This window comes from Amblyomma mixtum, chromosome 3, assembly GCF_055824585.1.
Source record: "Amblyomma mixtum isolate Tamu chromosome 3, ASM5582458v1, whole genome shotgun sequence".
NCBI classification, from domain to species: Eukaryota; Metazoa; Arthropoda; class Arachnida; order Ixodida; family Ixodidae; genus Amblyomma; species Amblyomma mixtum.
Window position 1 is genome coordinate 393,770,787 of NC_143014.1, and position 16,267 is coordinate 393,787,053.

Sequence of the window (16,267 nt, forward strand, 5' to 3'; positions counted from 1 at the left end):
CTCCCTTTAGAAATTCTTCGCGTGTTTCCGTGCTCCTGTTCCATGATGTTCATGTATTTCCTCCCATTTGATTTGATGCTTTTTTACTTCAGTTATTCACGTCCAGTGTTAACCTGCATTCGGCAAGAATTACAAATTTGTTGCGCTGCTTTTCTGGAACTTTGGCGCTTTTTTGGCGACTTTTGACACTCCGGCGACACGTTGGCTACTTTTTGGCTACTTTTGCTATTTTTGTGGCGCTTTTCTGAGTTTAGGACCTGGCAACCCTGGCTCCCACGTGTTTTTCGCAGTGTTTCTTTTGTGAAGGGTTACTTGTTGGCATGCATGCTTCAGGTCCGTGTCCTGGATCAGCAAATGGATCATCGTGCAAAGAAAGCGAGACAAACGCACTTCTTTGCGCCTAACTGTACGTCTGGCTACGTATCGTCAAGGGAGTCGGGTGAGCGTGTCACTTTTTTTTCTGTGCCAAAGGACCCCGAACGCTTTGAAGCATGGCGACGAGCCGTGCCCCGGGCTGACAAAGCTCTCGACGAGAACTCAGCCATCTGTGAACTTCACTTTGATGAGCAGTATATTGTCCGGCACTTCACGCACGTGATCAACGGAGCAACAGTCAAGATTACCCGTGATCGACCCGTGCTTACAAGCGACGCGGTTCCAACGATTTACCCAAATGCTCCGTCGTACCTTTCCAAGAAAGCCCCTCAAAAGAGGCAATCGAAAACGTCGACATGCGGCCTCCCCTCGAAGCTCCAACGTTGCGAAATGGGTGCCTCTTCCCAAGGCGTAGAGACCGCAAATGATGAAGGGAGTGTTTCAGATCAGCAGGCTCTTGCATCTGAATTTTGCGTTCAAAGATGCGAGCTACCAAGCGTGTATTGGTCCAGACACCAGATCGCTGGTTCTGATAACGTCACGGCTTTCACTGTGTGTGCGTTAGAAGACCACAATCTCTACTTTGAAAAGGTAGTCCTCGTGATGTCGGACACCAGCGCGATTCAAGCGACGGTGTTCGTGCAAGCAACCCAAGTCAGAAGCGTTGAGGTTACCGATGCTAAAATGATTGAAGATCTTCTTCTAGAAGTAAACTCCCTTATTCCATGCAAAGGCTTTGGAAAAAAGGGAGAGTTCGAAGCCAACTCCAAGCACCGAGGGAAGACCACTGCTTCAGTGTGAAGCAAGTAAGAAGCGACAGCCTAATGGACTTGGTATCTTTTCTCCAGCTTACAAAGTTGAATCTTTAGGCTGCCCAGAACACAAAACAGCACTCACAAACAGAATCATCAAGTTCTATGTGCTCACAAGGCTTCATTTCAACGTGAAATCTCAGAACGCAAAACGGGACAAAACGCGGGAGCGAATGAAGATGTTAAAACTTCGACGAGTGCTCTGAAGTGTGCCTTCTAAGCTTTCCACTTTTTAATTAGCGACTTTTATAGTTTCAGTCATAAGGTACATGTGCAGTATGTTTCTGTGATACATGATGTTCCTGACGATGGTCTAAGCTATTTTTCAACGAGTCACTTTATTTTTTCTGTTACGTGCAGTAAGTCTATGTGATTCATGCATGTTCCTTACCCTCTAAGCTTTCTATTTTTTAACGATCGAGTCACTTTTATAGTTTCACATTTGTGCAGTATGCCTCCGTGATAAGTTCCTGAACGTAGTGTGTAATAAGTCATATTCACATGCTGGTTTGCTTGCGCAGGTACATGACTACTTATTTCTGTGGCGCTCCTTTCGTTGAGAGTTGCGAGATCGTATGAGACTCGCAAGATTACTCTCTATAGTGAGCGCTTTCACGAGCTAAAAGTGTACGCAGACTCATGATCACTGTAGGCTGTAAAGTCTTCACCTCAGTTTCAGACTAATCTGCGCGGGTGCATCCAGCGTGAACGCAAAAAAAAATCCAGTTTTCTGCACGCGCGGCGAAGCCGGCGCAGCCAGCCTTTCCTGCGCGCAGCGCGCTCGCCGCATCGCACTACGGACAGCAGAGCCACCTACGCATGGCATGAAATGGAAGCGCGGCGATCGCCTCCCGGTCGCGTCACCTACCCCTTCTAGCCACCATACTAGTATATTCGGAAGCTACTAGGGAGAGCAACGGGCCCGTCTTTTTCTTTCTGTCCACTTCAGTCCGTCCCTAGCAGCATCCAGCTCTGTCCCTCCCTAGGATTCCCCGTCCCTAGGAACATTTGTTCGTGTTGTTTGTTTAAATAAAGATTCTTGATACGACGGCAGTACAAAACTTATGCATTTTCTAAAAACTTATGCATTTTATAATCACGTTTTTTTTATGTTCTTGTTTCTATATGAAATGAATTTGTTGGCGCGTTGGTATTACTTGTATCCGATCGCGTGACTACTTCGATTTCGCAGGCGCAGATTTCAACCGGTCACGCTGTCATCGGTGGTGTGCTGTGCGAGCCCTAAACTTTGTTCAGCGTGCCTGCTGAACGGTCCCTGAAAGCTGCCCAGCGTGCCTGCTCAACGGTCCCTGAGCGTGCCTGTTCTTTTAGTTTTCTACCTGTTGCGTTAATTGGTGTACTGTAGAGTAATTTTATTGTCTTGTTTTGGCGTCGTTGTATCGTTGCTCGAAGCTACTAACCTCACCTCGGCTACGTTAGGACAGTGGGTTAGGACATCGCCGTTAATTGCGTTTGCGGGGCTCGGGGATTTTTTTCTAGCTGTTGCGCTAATTGCACTTGGTGCATATTCTCCGTTGCTCTATTCTCGCGAGTTTGCGCAGTTGCACGTGCTTTGTTTTAAGTTGTTGTTTGAAGTTTGTTTTCAGTGCTGTGATCATTGTCCTTGCCACCCTCGTGGCCTGATTGGAATGGAAGAACCAAGTACACCACCTGCTGAGCCACCAGCACGAGATAAGTATCGCTGCCCCGTGTGCCAAGCTGAATTCACTTTTCAGCAATCCCAGAGGAGGCATGTGCGAAATAAGCATCCCGAAGCTGCGAGGTCATTAGCTCGTGAGAAAACTTATGCATGTGACCTCTGTCCTAATGCTTTTCTCTACTGTCGTGAATTGTTGCAGCACCACGAGCAGGAGCATGGGTTCGTGGCGAGACGCAGCACTCTGCAGTTCTCTTCCAGTGCAGGTGAGAAAGATGCACGTGTTCTTAACGTCTTTTTTTTTTAACATCCACGCACGGAGGAATCTATGTTAGCTTGTGTACAAACGAGCAGGTTTATCTAGAGCGCTCGCGCTGTGTTCTGCAGAGCCCCCCCCCCCCCCCCCCCCCCCCCCCCGAGAAAAAAAATAAAGACGTAGTGGTTTTTGTGCCAAAAATGTTGTCCAGCTCCCTAGGAATGACTATAGAATGAGCGTTGGGTCTCCAGAGCACAGCTCTCTAGACGTCCGCTCACCTCTGTACATATGTGCGCATTACGAGCAGGTGTGCAATATGCAAAGCAAATGGTGGGCTTAAACACGTGGTTTACTCAAAAGGCGGTATTTCTATGTGCAGGTGCCATCGCTGAATTTGCCAACGAGCAACAGAAGCATGGGAGGAATCGTTATCCACTTAATGGTTTTTCATGGCTTCCATGCATCTCCTTACCTGCTCCTTTGGTGGGCTCAGTAATAGTGCCTGCATATATAAAGTGGAATTAACCTAAGTCCAGTGCTTAACCTGGGTTTTCTTGTGGTGTGTAATTTTTGATGCATAATGCTTATAGACACCAGCAATTGTTACCAGTTAGACCATGTTTGTGCTTTGACAAATGTGCATTATTTCAGAGGTTGAGAATTGAGACTCAGTGGTACTACAGCTTGTACATGATGGCTGTCTTGTTAGAAGATAAATTTTTGTTCTTACAGCTGGTGAAATACTTAATGTTTCCTTCTGTGAAATGTTTACATTGTTTTACGCAAATTACTTTTACCTTGTAAAAAAAATGTGGACCTGATGGTCTTGTGAAACTTTTATTCATGTTCATAGCATTCTGGCCTGTGTCACCTGAGAGTATATTTGTACACTGCGTATGTTGAGGCAAATGCAAACGATTAAACAAAAAGACAAGACGTGACATGCGTGCGGCCAGGTGGGGCCACTTTACATGCGCAGGAGACCTCTGGTAGACTGGCATACGTGTCTGGAATGTTGAAAACATCTAATGACATTAACAAGCAGTGGCTGTCTAAATTCTTGTAGGCGTAAGGAGCAAATGTAGACTGAGCAAGTTGTGTTCTAATGGTCTGCAAGAAATAAATAATAATGAGCAGGGCATGTAATGAGAAGGCAGGATAGTTGATAGTCGTTATGGGTAACTGACTCGATTCAGAGAGACAGAAACCATATCAGAAGGCGGCAGAAATTGAGGTGGGCAGATGAGATTACGAGGTTCACAGGGACAGTGTGGCTGCAGCTAGCACAGGACTGCATTAATTTGAGTGCTATGGGAAAGGCTTTTGTCCTGTAGTCGGCTTAGTCAGGCTGGTGAGATGATGAAAAAAATTCAGGGCACTTTGACTGTCTGAAGTGCATAGAGGTGAAAGCGTTTTCCGCATCACTTTGCCTATGTGACACTGATGACGTCACACAGAATTGATGACGAAGCAATGGCAAATTACTAATTAGTTGCTAATTACTGATTAATCAATAATTAACTGCTAATTAGTTACACTTAAGCTTAACCTTTAGGAGTGGAACGCGACAGCGTGTTGTAGTGCTGCCAGGCAGTGCATGGAACCCCACCACCCGTTCCGCACGAATGCTTTTTGAGGAACCGAATTCATGCAGTAATTCTGTCATCTCGGTGGACACCTGAACCGCACCGGGATGCCTTCCCCTTTGAGAATGCAACGCTTTTTGAGGAAAGGAAATGGCCCAGTAATTCTCTGCCATCTTGGGGGACATCCTAACCGCACCGAAAGAAGAGTGCAGGAAGGGAGGAAGTGGGAGTGAAAGAGGGGCCGTAATGAAGAAAAATTCAGGGGGCACTTTGACTGTCTAAAGTGGGTAGAGGCGGAAGCGTTTTCCGCACCACCTTCGCTGTTTCTGTGGCACTGGTGGCGTCACATATAATTGAGTACTAATTACTAAGTGATGACAAATCAGTAATCAATGGTTAATTACTTATTAATGCCTGAATACTAATTAACTGCTAATTAATGACGCTTAAGCTTCGCCTTTAGGAGTGGAACGTGACAGCGCGTTGTAGCGCTGCCAGGGAGTCCACGGAACGCCACCACCCGTTCGGCGCGATGCCTTGCCCTTTGAACGCAACGCTTTTTGAGGAAAGGAAATGGCGCAGTAATTCTCCGTCATCTCGGTGGACACCTGAACCGCACCGTAGAGGAAGGGAGGAAGTGGGAGTGAAAGAAGATAGATAAAGAGGAGCCGTAATGAAGAAAATGAAAATTGTATTTGAGGAAAGGAAATTACGCAGTAACTGTCTCACAAAATTCAGGGGGGCACTTTTTTGACCTAAAGTGTGGTCACTTATGTGTGGTTAAGATGTTAAGCTTCGCCCCTAAGAGTGGAACGCGACAGCGTCTTGCAACGCTGCCAAGGAGTCCATAGAACGCCATCGCCCATTCGGTTCTACGCCTCGCTCGTCGGTAAATTGGTTTTTGAGGAAAGGAAATGTATCTGTCTCTCATTTGTCGGTGCACACCTAACCCTCGCCGGAAGGGAATGGAGGAGGATGAGAGTGAGTGAAGACACCGTATTCACTAGACGCGCCTTTGTTCATTCCAAACCATCGAGCTGGCATGGCGGAGTGGATAGCAAGCTCGTCTCTCACGCCGAAGACCGGGGTTCGATTCCTGACCTCGACCAATTTCTTAATCGGTTTTATTTATTTATATGGCCTGACTAGTAAAGCTAATTAGGCTAATTGGGTAATTAAGCAATTAACCAAGCTCAGTCCCACTTACTTGGAGCAGCACTATACGATACTAGCCAAAGTACAATTGGCCCCGTTTGAAATTCGCGCACTGTGACGTCACGACCGTTTTCACCAATTGAAAAGCGTGACATTTTCTGTCGACAACTGCTGCTTACAACGATGAGACATTAAAGGCTTCCGCCTTAAAATGAAAATTGCATCTCAGGAAAGGAAATTACGCAGTAACTGTCTCGCATATCTCGGTGGACACCCTTCAAAAGCGTGACACATCTGACAGGGCTGCTGCTGCGACAGCTGGGACAGGGCTGTTGACAGGGCTGCAGACACGGCTGCTAAGGACAGTATGAGGCATTAAAGGCTTTTGCCTTAATATATTTAAATGCCTGGAGGAAGTGCAGCAGGAGGCATGCTCACCACAGCACCTGGTTGATGGTCTGCAGAGTATACCTAAGTGTTCAAAGCTGTGAAGTTTTTAGTGTACGGGATTTTTGCACGGTGGTAGCAAGGAAATACAGGGAGCCCTAGTGGAGAAAAATTGAATAGAAATATTTTTGGAGCTGCGACAGATGAAAACTGTCGCACCTTTCTGTGTGCATTTTGTCAAACCGGTGCCACCACCAATCATACGTGATGAAATAGGGACGATGGCAGCTGTGTGAAACCCCTTTTACGCTACCTATAGGGACCAGGCGGCCATTGTATGGCACCAGCGTTGCCTCAACGGAACAGCGCCGCCCGTGGCAAAACACTCGTCAGAGGAATGAGGACTGAGAGGCGTAGCCAGTTGCGCTGGGCAAGAATGGCTCTACCCGTCGTTCTGTGGTGCAGCTTTCAAAGCTTAAATAATGACACGCAGTCTTTTCGATCAGGGGAGAGCCTTTACGAGGCGAGCCATCTGTACGGCTAGTGCGAGTGTCAGGGTGTGGTCACACACATATTCCCTAAGTGCATACTGCAGACAAAGCTGAACCCACCAAGCTACGATGTGGACCTGGAAAAGTCCAACTTTATTCCTTCGGGTAACCGTTGTAATACACAAAACCGATTTTACATGTCTTATTACTGCCTGCATGCAGTTGGACGCATCAAGGAACATAATTGCAGCAAAATGCTCCTGCAAAGTCGGTGTAGACGCCCAATGCAAGCATGCTGCAGCACTCACATCGTCGTTGATTAAGGAACGGCGTCGTGCATGAGCGCCAGTCGAAGTTGGGGGCGCCTTCTAAGAATATTTACCCGAAAGGAAAATCCTGTGCTCATGGGACGACGGTACATTACCTCATTACTTACGGCAGAATGGATGCGAGTTTCACGGTAATACGAGGACGTTTGCAACAGCCACAGCAATGCGTTTCTAGAATAAACACCGCTTGACAGTAAACAATTACTTCTTGTGGAAATGCAGTGCTTTATGCTGAATTGGAAAGCATGGTGCCAAACTTCTCTTGCTGTTCCTTGGAACAAAAATTCCAAGGGTGCACTCAAGTATGTTTGGGTGCAGTAATGCGAACGCATTCCTCTTATTGCTGCCAATAATGTTAATTGCTGCGTGTTTGTTATTTTATGCCTGTGCCATTTCTAAGTCGTGTTTTTGGTCTAACTTCGGTTCTATCGCATCCGGTGACATCGGTGCCCTTTCTAGAGAGTCTAGTAAGCTAGTGCTGATGAATGCTAAAAGTAATGCACTAATTGGGCTAATTAGGTCAATGATTTAATTGCCCAGTTAGTTTAGTCGTGGTGACTTAACTGAATGTAATGCAACTTAATTTTGTTTAATTAAGTAACTAATTTACAAATTCAAAAGGTCTTGTTATGAAACACCAAAGCATGAAAGCCTCTATCCCAACAGAAAGAATAGTCTTTCGTCTCCCGCTTTTTAACACTGTTACTTGGTTACCTCGGCGAAAAGCCGTGACCAGAAGTCGAGAGGTTGCTCTCCTCTAGCGACCTGCCACCTGCAGGGCAGTGGTGCGTTAACTGTTGTGCAAGGAATGGTCTGAGGACTCCCAATGATTTATGAAGCTGCCCAACAGATTGGGACTGGCAAGGGGAGGGGAGCAGTGAAATTATTGGTGGCAATAGGGTGCTGGGGAAGAGCGACTTGGGTCTCCCAAGCCCCATGGGTGGCTGTATCGGTCGCTCAAATTGCATCATTGTTAACAAAACACAATTTGGCAACACTTTTTTTGATTTCATGCCACTCTAACATTCTTGTGTAGAATTTGCAATCAGCACTCCTGGTCGGCAATTGTTCTGCACGTGCAAAGGGTCCTGTGATGGGTCGCCATCTGCTGGGGCAGCTGTGAGTAGAATGGAGGGAGCACATGGAGATCTGGTAAAGTTGCTGCACGTGTGCACTCATGCACCATAGTGGCAACCGGTTTAATCTTTGTCAATTATCAGTTGCCAGGTCCCTAGTCTGGAGGTCAAAACCTCCTCAAATTTGATTGACTACCCTCTCTCTCTCCACCGTTACAATCGAGCAACTGCACTAAGATGGCACAGTTTTGTTTTCGTGTGCTTGCTTCGCTGCTGTGGTGGAACTTTTTTTATCTATTTTTACTGCAGCAGTTGTTTCCTAGGGGAGAAAAAAAAATTGGCAGGGGCTTGACCACGTTTGCACCGAAATGTCAAGAGAAAGCCCTGTGAAAGGCTTTGAATGTTTAACTGTTTATTTTGACACTTTTTAATTGAAGACATTTTGGTGATCTGTGAGGTAATATTTCAGTTCTGTTAGAGTTGCAATATTTTTACTGAGTAGTTGCATGTCCTAGACAGGTGATGAAGCATTTTATGTTGCTTCTCTGTAATGTCTCATTCGTTTCATGGAAACATTGTAAAAGTAGTGCTTTTGAGGCTGAAATAAACAACCAGATAAACAATGGCACAAAAATAAATCTCAAAAGGTCTGTGTGAGTCAACAAGAACCTAACACTGCAATGACGCCTGCTCAAGCATTTCTGTCAACTAGGTTGGTCCAAGGTGCCCGGTTCTGGCACAGTTTTGCAAGAAATGTTGCAGTAAATTTTGCCAAGCAATTGTCAGCCAGACAGCGGCTGGTTTTAGTGTAGCATAGTCCTTCTCGTCCCCTGTGGTTCGTTTCCCCGCAATGCACCCTCCTTAGTTGTGTTGCTTTAACTAACCGGTGAGGGTACTGGTGTCCCAGCGACACGGGCGCCACGGATGGCGTGTTTGCTCTGCACTTGCGGGGAGACACGGTCCTCTTCGGCTGGGAACGTGGGAAGTGCACTGACGTCCACACGGAAGGCTCCGCTCTCCGCTGACGGGCGACCTCGTGGTGGAAACATGTTCCCGTCAGCTCGTCCCATCTGGCCTTGGAGTTTCCCCCTGCCCTAGCGTGGGCGAACGTTCGCTCGTAATTTTGCTGGTGAGCCGGACGTCCTCGGTTCCTCAGCGTATCTTGTTGCTAGCTGGCGTTATTGTTGTAGCAATAAATGCCTTGTTTGAGTCAGCCAGAGTGTCGTTCCTTTGTTCCCTCAGAGCAAGGCCCGCCGTGGTCGGCATGCGCTCGATAGCATACGTGACCACGGGGTGGTGTCCGGTGGTTTTCAACTGTGTCAGCCGCGGTTAAACGGGGAAAACGTATTTATTTCTTCATTAAAACCCCACACCCTTTAATTTCAACCACCCAAGCTTTAGCAGCACACAGTCATGGAGAACAGTTTATAGGAAGCAAGTTCATAGAGAATGATTTATTTCCTGCATTAAGTCACTGGCCAGGCAGTAATTAGAGCACGTGTGTCCTTCATGCTTGTATACGACGAGCACCCCAGACATAATAATGGATAGGTAAAATCTCAAAAGTTGTTTGTTCTTTGACCTTTTTTTCTTTCTTCTTTGACACAAGCAGTGCCTAGTTGCAAACATTCCGAACGGCTGTCTTTCAGTGCGATATGAAATTTTCATTCTGGCACTAGTCTTGTGAAAAAAAATGGTGCAGACTAGGTTACATGACACAATAACACCCAGTTGGGAAACTTTTATTTCATACCACAGCAAGTGCAGCAGCCATAGATAAACTGCTGGCCTTCCCTCTTCGCCGCAGGTTTTGGGTGAACATGTCAGCACTAGTAGTGGTCGTAAGAAGGCCGCACACTACCTTGTCGAGGCCTCTTGCTTTGAAAATGTACCATCCAAAACTTACCTTCAGGTCACACCATGTATAAAAAGTGCTAAGAATGCAATTCTATAACAAGTACAAGGCATCCATTAATACCCGTGCAGTGCTTTGACACTGTACTCTGGCAAACAGAAGCTGCAGTTTTGGCCAGAAATGAGGTTTAATCCGATTACTTATAAATGTGCCTAACAGAGTTCCACCTGAAAACGAATGCTCATGACAGAGTACACAACTAAATTTTAGTTCTGTTCTGTCACCTCAGAATGTCGTGCAGCACATTAAAAAACAAATGGCCACGTGGACTGTGCCAACAAGCGTTGAATATTCAATTTACAACTGCCTTTTTCTCATGCTCTTACGGTTTCAACTGCTAAACGGTGGCTGTGATGTACACAACGTATTCAGATCGCGTAAGACAAAAAACTATTTTTGTAAATATTGTACTTTTTGCATGGCCTCTGTGACCTGAATGTATCTTGTGTGTGTGTATGTCACTGCCGCCGTGCATCTTTTGCACTGCAATGACATGGGAAAAAATCAATTATAAGTTATTCAGCTGGCTTAAGTGAATTCCACACCCTAATATATGCAACTGTCCAGTGCATCGCTCCAAAGGAAACGATATTTGCACCCAAAATTTGTTTCCTCTACTGTAATATTTCGCTGAGCGGTCACAAAGTCAGGTATGCTATTCACACTGCATTATTGCACTACAGTTAATTTTATTTTATGCGATTTCTAATGCTGAATTGAAATCTGACCAACGATCTTATAATTTCTACCATACTCTTGTGACTAGTTTTGCCGACTTTCCTTTCATTCTCAGTATGGCTCATTCTGGCTGTGCTGGTGTTGGTGGTTCTGCAACAGACTCATCCACTGCTGTGAAATTTCCATTTGAAATTGTTTTCTGCCACCCTGTTCAAGCTCATCAGGCGTGCATGCTAGTGATGCAAAACTATCGGAACATTGACTATCGATAGTACGACTAGCGATAGTACCGCTATCGATAGTGAAACTGTCAATGGTAAGACTATTGGTAGTAACAATATTGGTATTATGCATTTGTTGGCCAGCGAAATAACCAAAACATTTGCGATACCTGATTGGTTTGACGGCCTCATGTGGCTTAATGTCCCAAAGAGACTCAAGCTATAAGGGATGCCGTAGCATGAAAATACATGGAAGCCCATCTAATAAAGAGCTCATAAAGGAAATCCAAAAATGACACCTATGCAAAATGAAAAAACTACAGAGAATGTTTACTGCATTGGAATCGGTACAAAAGCATGGATTTGTGCCACATAAAAGACGACGGTGAGCAGGCAGTGCCACGGGACGGACCAGATGGAAGTTGATGAAGACGACGCTCTACAATGCACAGCGCGAGAGTGCAACTTATTTACACTCACAACTCATTTAGGCTCATTCAGACAAACCACTCCGCGGTCAACCACTTATAAGTTGGTTCGATTCGCCTCCACTGGTTCGCTAAAGTTCCGTGGAAGTGTCGCGAGCGTGCAACGCCAGTCCCTGCAGTTCAAGTGCAGCTTGGCACTGGCTGCTTCCAAAACAAACGGTCGAGTGCATCGTCTGCTATCCTTGGCGTCACCACCCAGCCAGCAGCGTGGTGCCCATATATCAACGGCCGCTTACATCCCGAACTGTGTGAAGAATTTCAAACAGCACATCATAGCAGCGAGGTGTTGCCATGCATCAGCATCAATGCAATCTCGCAGCAGCTAAGCGAAACGCACGTGTGTTCTTTTACTCAACACAACTGAGGTGTGCGCGTGACGACTTGCATGTTGAGGGGTTGTTGCAACAACATGCATAATGATGCATGCACGTGTGTACTTTTTAGTTAACATAACCGGCTTTAAGTACTATTGTAACTTTACGGGTGCGTCGGCAAGCACAGTGGTCGAGAAATACAAGGTACGTGCCAGCGAGGGCCGCCGTCCTCACCTCCGTCGCCGCCTTCTCGGGTGGCCAATTACTTTCTATTAGAGTCGGGTCGGTGTGGGGCGCCGTTCTCATCGAGGAGTGGAATAATTTGACTATCTCCGCCGTTTATCGCAAAGCGCAAGCTGTCGGCTGCTGCTGCACCATTTAGGCCCCGACCACTGAGGAGGTGCACAGTTTTGCTGAACTAGACCTGCACGTCTGCAGTTTTTTGAAACGAATGGCGTCGTGCAGACGGCGCCATTTTGCACTGCTAAAACGAATGGCGAAGTGCAGCACTGCATGAACCAGTTCACGTAGTGTAGGCGAATCGAACGGACCTATGTGACTTGCGTATCACTCACTCATGACTCGTTTAGGCTTATCTTGACTCAGGGCTCCTATAAGCTCACACATCGAACAGCTGAATCGTTTATATGCCCAATGACCCAAGATATGCGCCTAAAACGCCAAAAAAAAGTTGTTAAAAGCACAGTGATGCCATGAGCTCTTAATTGCAGCTAGACTAGCCAGGCCTGGCCTAGAGGCCTGTAGCTGCCACCTGTAGGATTTAAAGATCTGAGGCCACTGCATGTGTTCGGCAACCAGTTAAAAAACAGTAAAAAAGTAGAACTTGACAAAGCAAGCAACAGCTAATATCCAACGACACCTTGTGCGGCTACTAATAAACTGTTCTCACCTTTCTGTTATGGTTCTAGAGTGCAGCAGCCACAAAAATTACCACAAAACAATGAAACAGCGGTACATCATCATCATCAGCCAAAGCGTATTCAGTATTATGAGTTCACAGCAAACTCACGTTCATGAACATTAAAATCACGCCCAATCGGCATCTTGGATTCACTTGGGATTGTGGGATTGTTCAACCTTACACCATGGACTATTTAATTTGATAGGCCCACACTTACCGGACTGACCAGGATTTAGATCATGATCTGAACGTGAGTCCGAACTCGCAATTTAAATCATGATTTCAACGTGAGTCTAGACTCATTCACTTCTCAGATCATGATCTGAAATGAGCCTGAGCGAGTCCGCCGAATTATGCCGGTGAGCATATAATTTGAATCTGTCTGTACCTCTTTGATTTATTATATTGCCTGCTTCCTCTGAGATTCTCCCTTTGATATAATTATTGACTGTAGACATGAAGTCACATCCAAGTGGCTGAAGACTGCGCCCGGACCCAAGAGCGCTGAGCCGTCGTCTATGCGAATGGGTCATCCCATCCTTCTCTGTTGGATGGCAGTTATTTCATTCAATCCCGAATGTCAGGCAGAAAGAAGAAGGCGAAAGTACTCCATGGGTAATATTCAGTTGCAGAGCTCTGTGATCATAATGCCTTTTGGTTAGGTATCGCAGACACGGACATAAAACCGATATCCACCACTTCCATATGGAGCACAAAGGCACATGAGGAGGAAGAAGCGGCCATTGCCTTAGCCATTTTAAGAAAGAAAGCCATGACAATTTTCAGTGAGTGTATAGTGTACTACTATAATACTATTCTAGAACACTACAGCGACTCAGAAAGAGCTGTTCGAAACATTGCAAAAGGGAGCGTCCACAAACCCGCCAGACAACTTCTTGAAGAGCAAAACCTTAACGCAAAATCCATTAGAATAATATGGGTTCCGGCCCACGTGCCGCATCCCGGGAATGAGGTGGCCGACAACTTAGCCCGATGTTTAGTCAACCGTGCAATAGGCAAGCCAATCTTGAAGTCTGCCAGAGAGACCTTCACCACCTGCCACAGCATTACATTACATTGTCACATACTGGTGACGGCAGTGAAGAAAGCAGCCAAACAAGGCTTCCAAAAGAAACTGTTTATTGGGCTGACCTGCACCCACAATGAACTGAATGACTCGGCGGCGGTGAAAGCAACGAGTGTGCTAGGCGGTCATTGAACAGAAAAATGCCCGCTGCTCTCGGCCCTGCTCAGTTTGAAGCTGATAGCGAACTTTCAAGGTATAGGTACAAAGTTACTGCAACAGTCTGGAACATCCTAGAATTAGCTCCACCTGGATGCGATCAAAGAAGGTAAATCTGGTTGCGTCTTGCGAAACAAACAAAGTCACAAAGCCGCTTGGCAAGGGCTTTGAAGAAGAAACAAACAAACCGCACAAAGATTCACGGCAATATTACAGAAACATCAGGCGGACACTCCCACCGCCAGAAAAAAAGCCTTAGCAAACATCAACAGGTGGCATGGCGAAAACTGCAAACACATTCCCAAACACCCTATCTACACAAGGCCTATCCAGGGGTCTACATCCCTGAATGTAAGCTCTGCAGAGCCACAAAGGCAGATTTAAAGCAAATTTTATTCGAATGCAACAATCTAAAACAAGAGAGAGGATGCGGTGTCCAGCTCAGACCCGCCTGCTCAACTGCAGGCGATCAACTGGGCTTGGGAACTCGGAACGAAAAGACAGGACCTCGCGACCACAGCATGCGGAACCAGAGGGCTGATCAGACGGCCACCTCATGCACTCTGGAAGCCCACTAGAATCAACCAAATCCTTTCTGTTGACGATATATAGTTGTTACCACCACCACCTGCAAATGGCACACTACAGACGAGCACAGCAATTCGACACGACAGGCACACAAGTATACACAATACGCGATGGCCACACAGTGACAAGCGACTGCAGCATGCAAGGAACTGATACCCGGAAGACCAATGCCAATATCGAAAGATGTGTCACCTTGCTCCATTTTATACGGCAGACTTCTCACTGGAGAACAGCATAGTGCAGAGGTCTTCGGAAGACGAAAATATGATGAAGCCTGACCGCTACGCAGTCCAAGTACGTACGATTTGCACTTCCCTGTGCCACCTGCAAAATGCACACTCTGCGTCACCCTTGTGTAGAGCGCTCTAGCAATGTGCACCGTACCATAAAAACCTATGCTGGAAAGCAGCCCATGGTTTCCGGGCAAGGTGCTTGTGCCCATCTTGCCTGCAGGTCTGTGTGGCTCTACTTCCGCTCAAGCGTTGAATCTAAATGCTAGACGCTGCGATAAGGCATCCATCTCTAAGCAGTGAAGTGCGTCCCTCGAGCGCTCTAAACAAGGTTGATGCAAGCTGTATTGCCCACAATACCTGGCTGGGCCTCTAAGCGATGTGGAAATGCACGTTTTTCGCGATTTCAGAGTTTCGAGAACTTCTGCGGCTCCTGTACAGGAGCGGCCGAAATAGTACGGTGCACGCTTCAACGTGTAACTTTCTCGCGGTGACCGTGCAGAAGATAAGTTTTTTTCCTTTCTTTTGCCTGTTACTTGTACGATCGCATAGGCAGCAATGGCTAGTCTGTGTAAACGTGTTCTCCATATTATGACCGCACCTGTACGAAAGCATACGCCGCCGGTTAAGCAATGAAAACAAAAACTGCACATTGAGTATCTGCATGCTCATTAAGAAGGGCTATTTGCGTTCTAACTCACATTATAAACGCCGCCACCGCCGCCGCCGTCAGTCACCTGCATTCGATCCTCTTGACACCTTAATTCTCTCGAATCAGGTGGTAAATATCAGACGTCGCTCTCGCTTAATATTCTACACATTCGCGATGACTTTCCGTGTTAAGCAGAGGCCTCCTCCGCGCGAAATGCAGTTCGAAATAAACTCCGCGTCGCACTATGCATCGCTCGTACTCCGCCATGTTTGTTTGTTTCTGTTTCTCGGATTTGTGCTAGGCTAAAGGCTCGTTCTGACTTGCAATGGATACACTCATGAAATGATGAAGCTTACAAATTTAAACGAATATATTAATTCTTATATTAAATATAACTTATACATTATTAAATATAACTTAAATTAAATTGCCTTATATTAAATAACAGCACAATTTCAGATAACCGTGCGTTCTTTTTCGCACAGTTGCCTCCCTTTTGCTTATTCCTTTTTAAAAACAAGCCCAAGGGCGCTGGGCTATGGTTGCAGCGCAAGAGCTGAGGATTAAGCTCCTTTCAGTCAGCAGTCAGCGGCAATCCGCTTCTTTGTCTAACCCTGCTTCTCGCTCTTGGCAGGCCGATCAGGTGTACCGCGATCTTCAAGGGGCGGCTGCGCCCGCACGGCGATCTCGGACGCTGCCACTAGGACTGTCCCGTTGCGCATGCGTCCACCTGGTCGGTTATCATCCACGTGCAGCCGACAAGCCCAAAGTACCCGGATGCAAGAAGCCGGGTGGAGGATCACGTGGTGTCTGCCAACAGCTATATAAACCGTCAACACCCAGGCATCATCGCAGTCAGCGGCAATCCGCTTCTTTGTCTAACCCTGCTTCT

At 46.5% G+C, this 16,267-nt stretch overlaps 1 long non-coding RNA gene across 1 annotated transcript; it reads right to left on the bottom strand.

The window, feature by feature from the left end:
* Nucleotides 1-8,059: 8,059 nt before the first annotated feature.
* LOC149357209 (uncharacterized) lies at nucleotides 8,060-15,481 on the bottom strand. The gene is made up of 3 exons (XR_016289888.1): nucleotides 15,425-15,481; nucleotides 14,686-14,817; nucleotides 8,060-8,165 (listed from the first exon to the last, which is right to left on the bottom strand). It is a non-coding gene; the product is annotated as an uncharacterized LOC149357209 (long non-coding RNA).
* Between the last annotated feature and the right edge of the window lie 786 nt (nucleotides 15,482-16,267).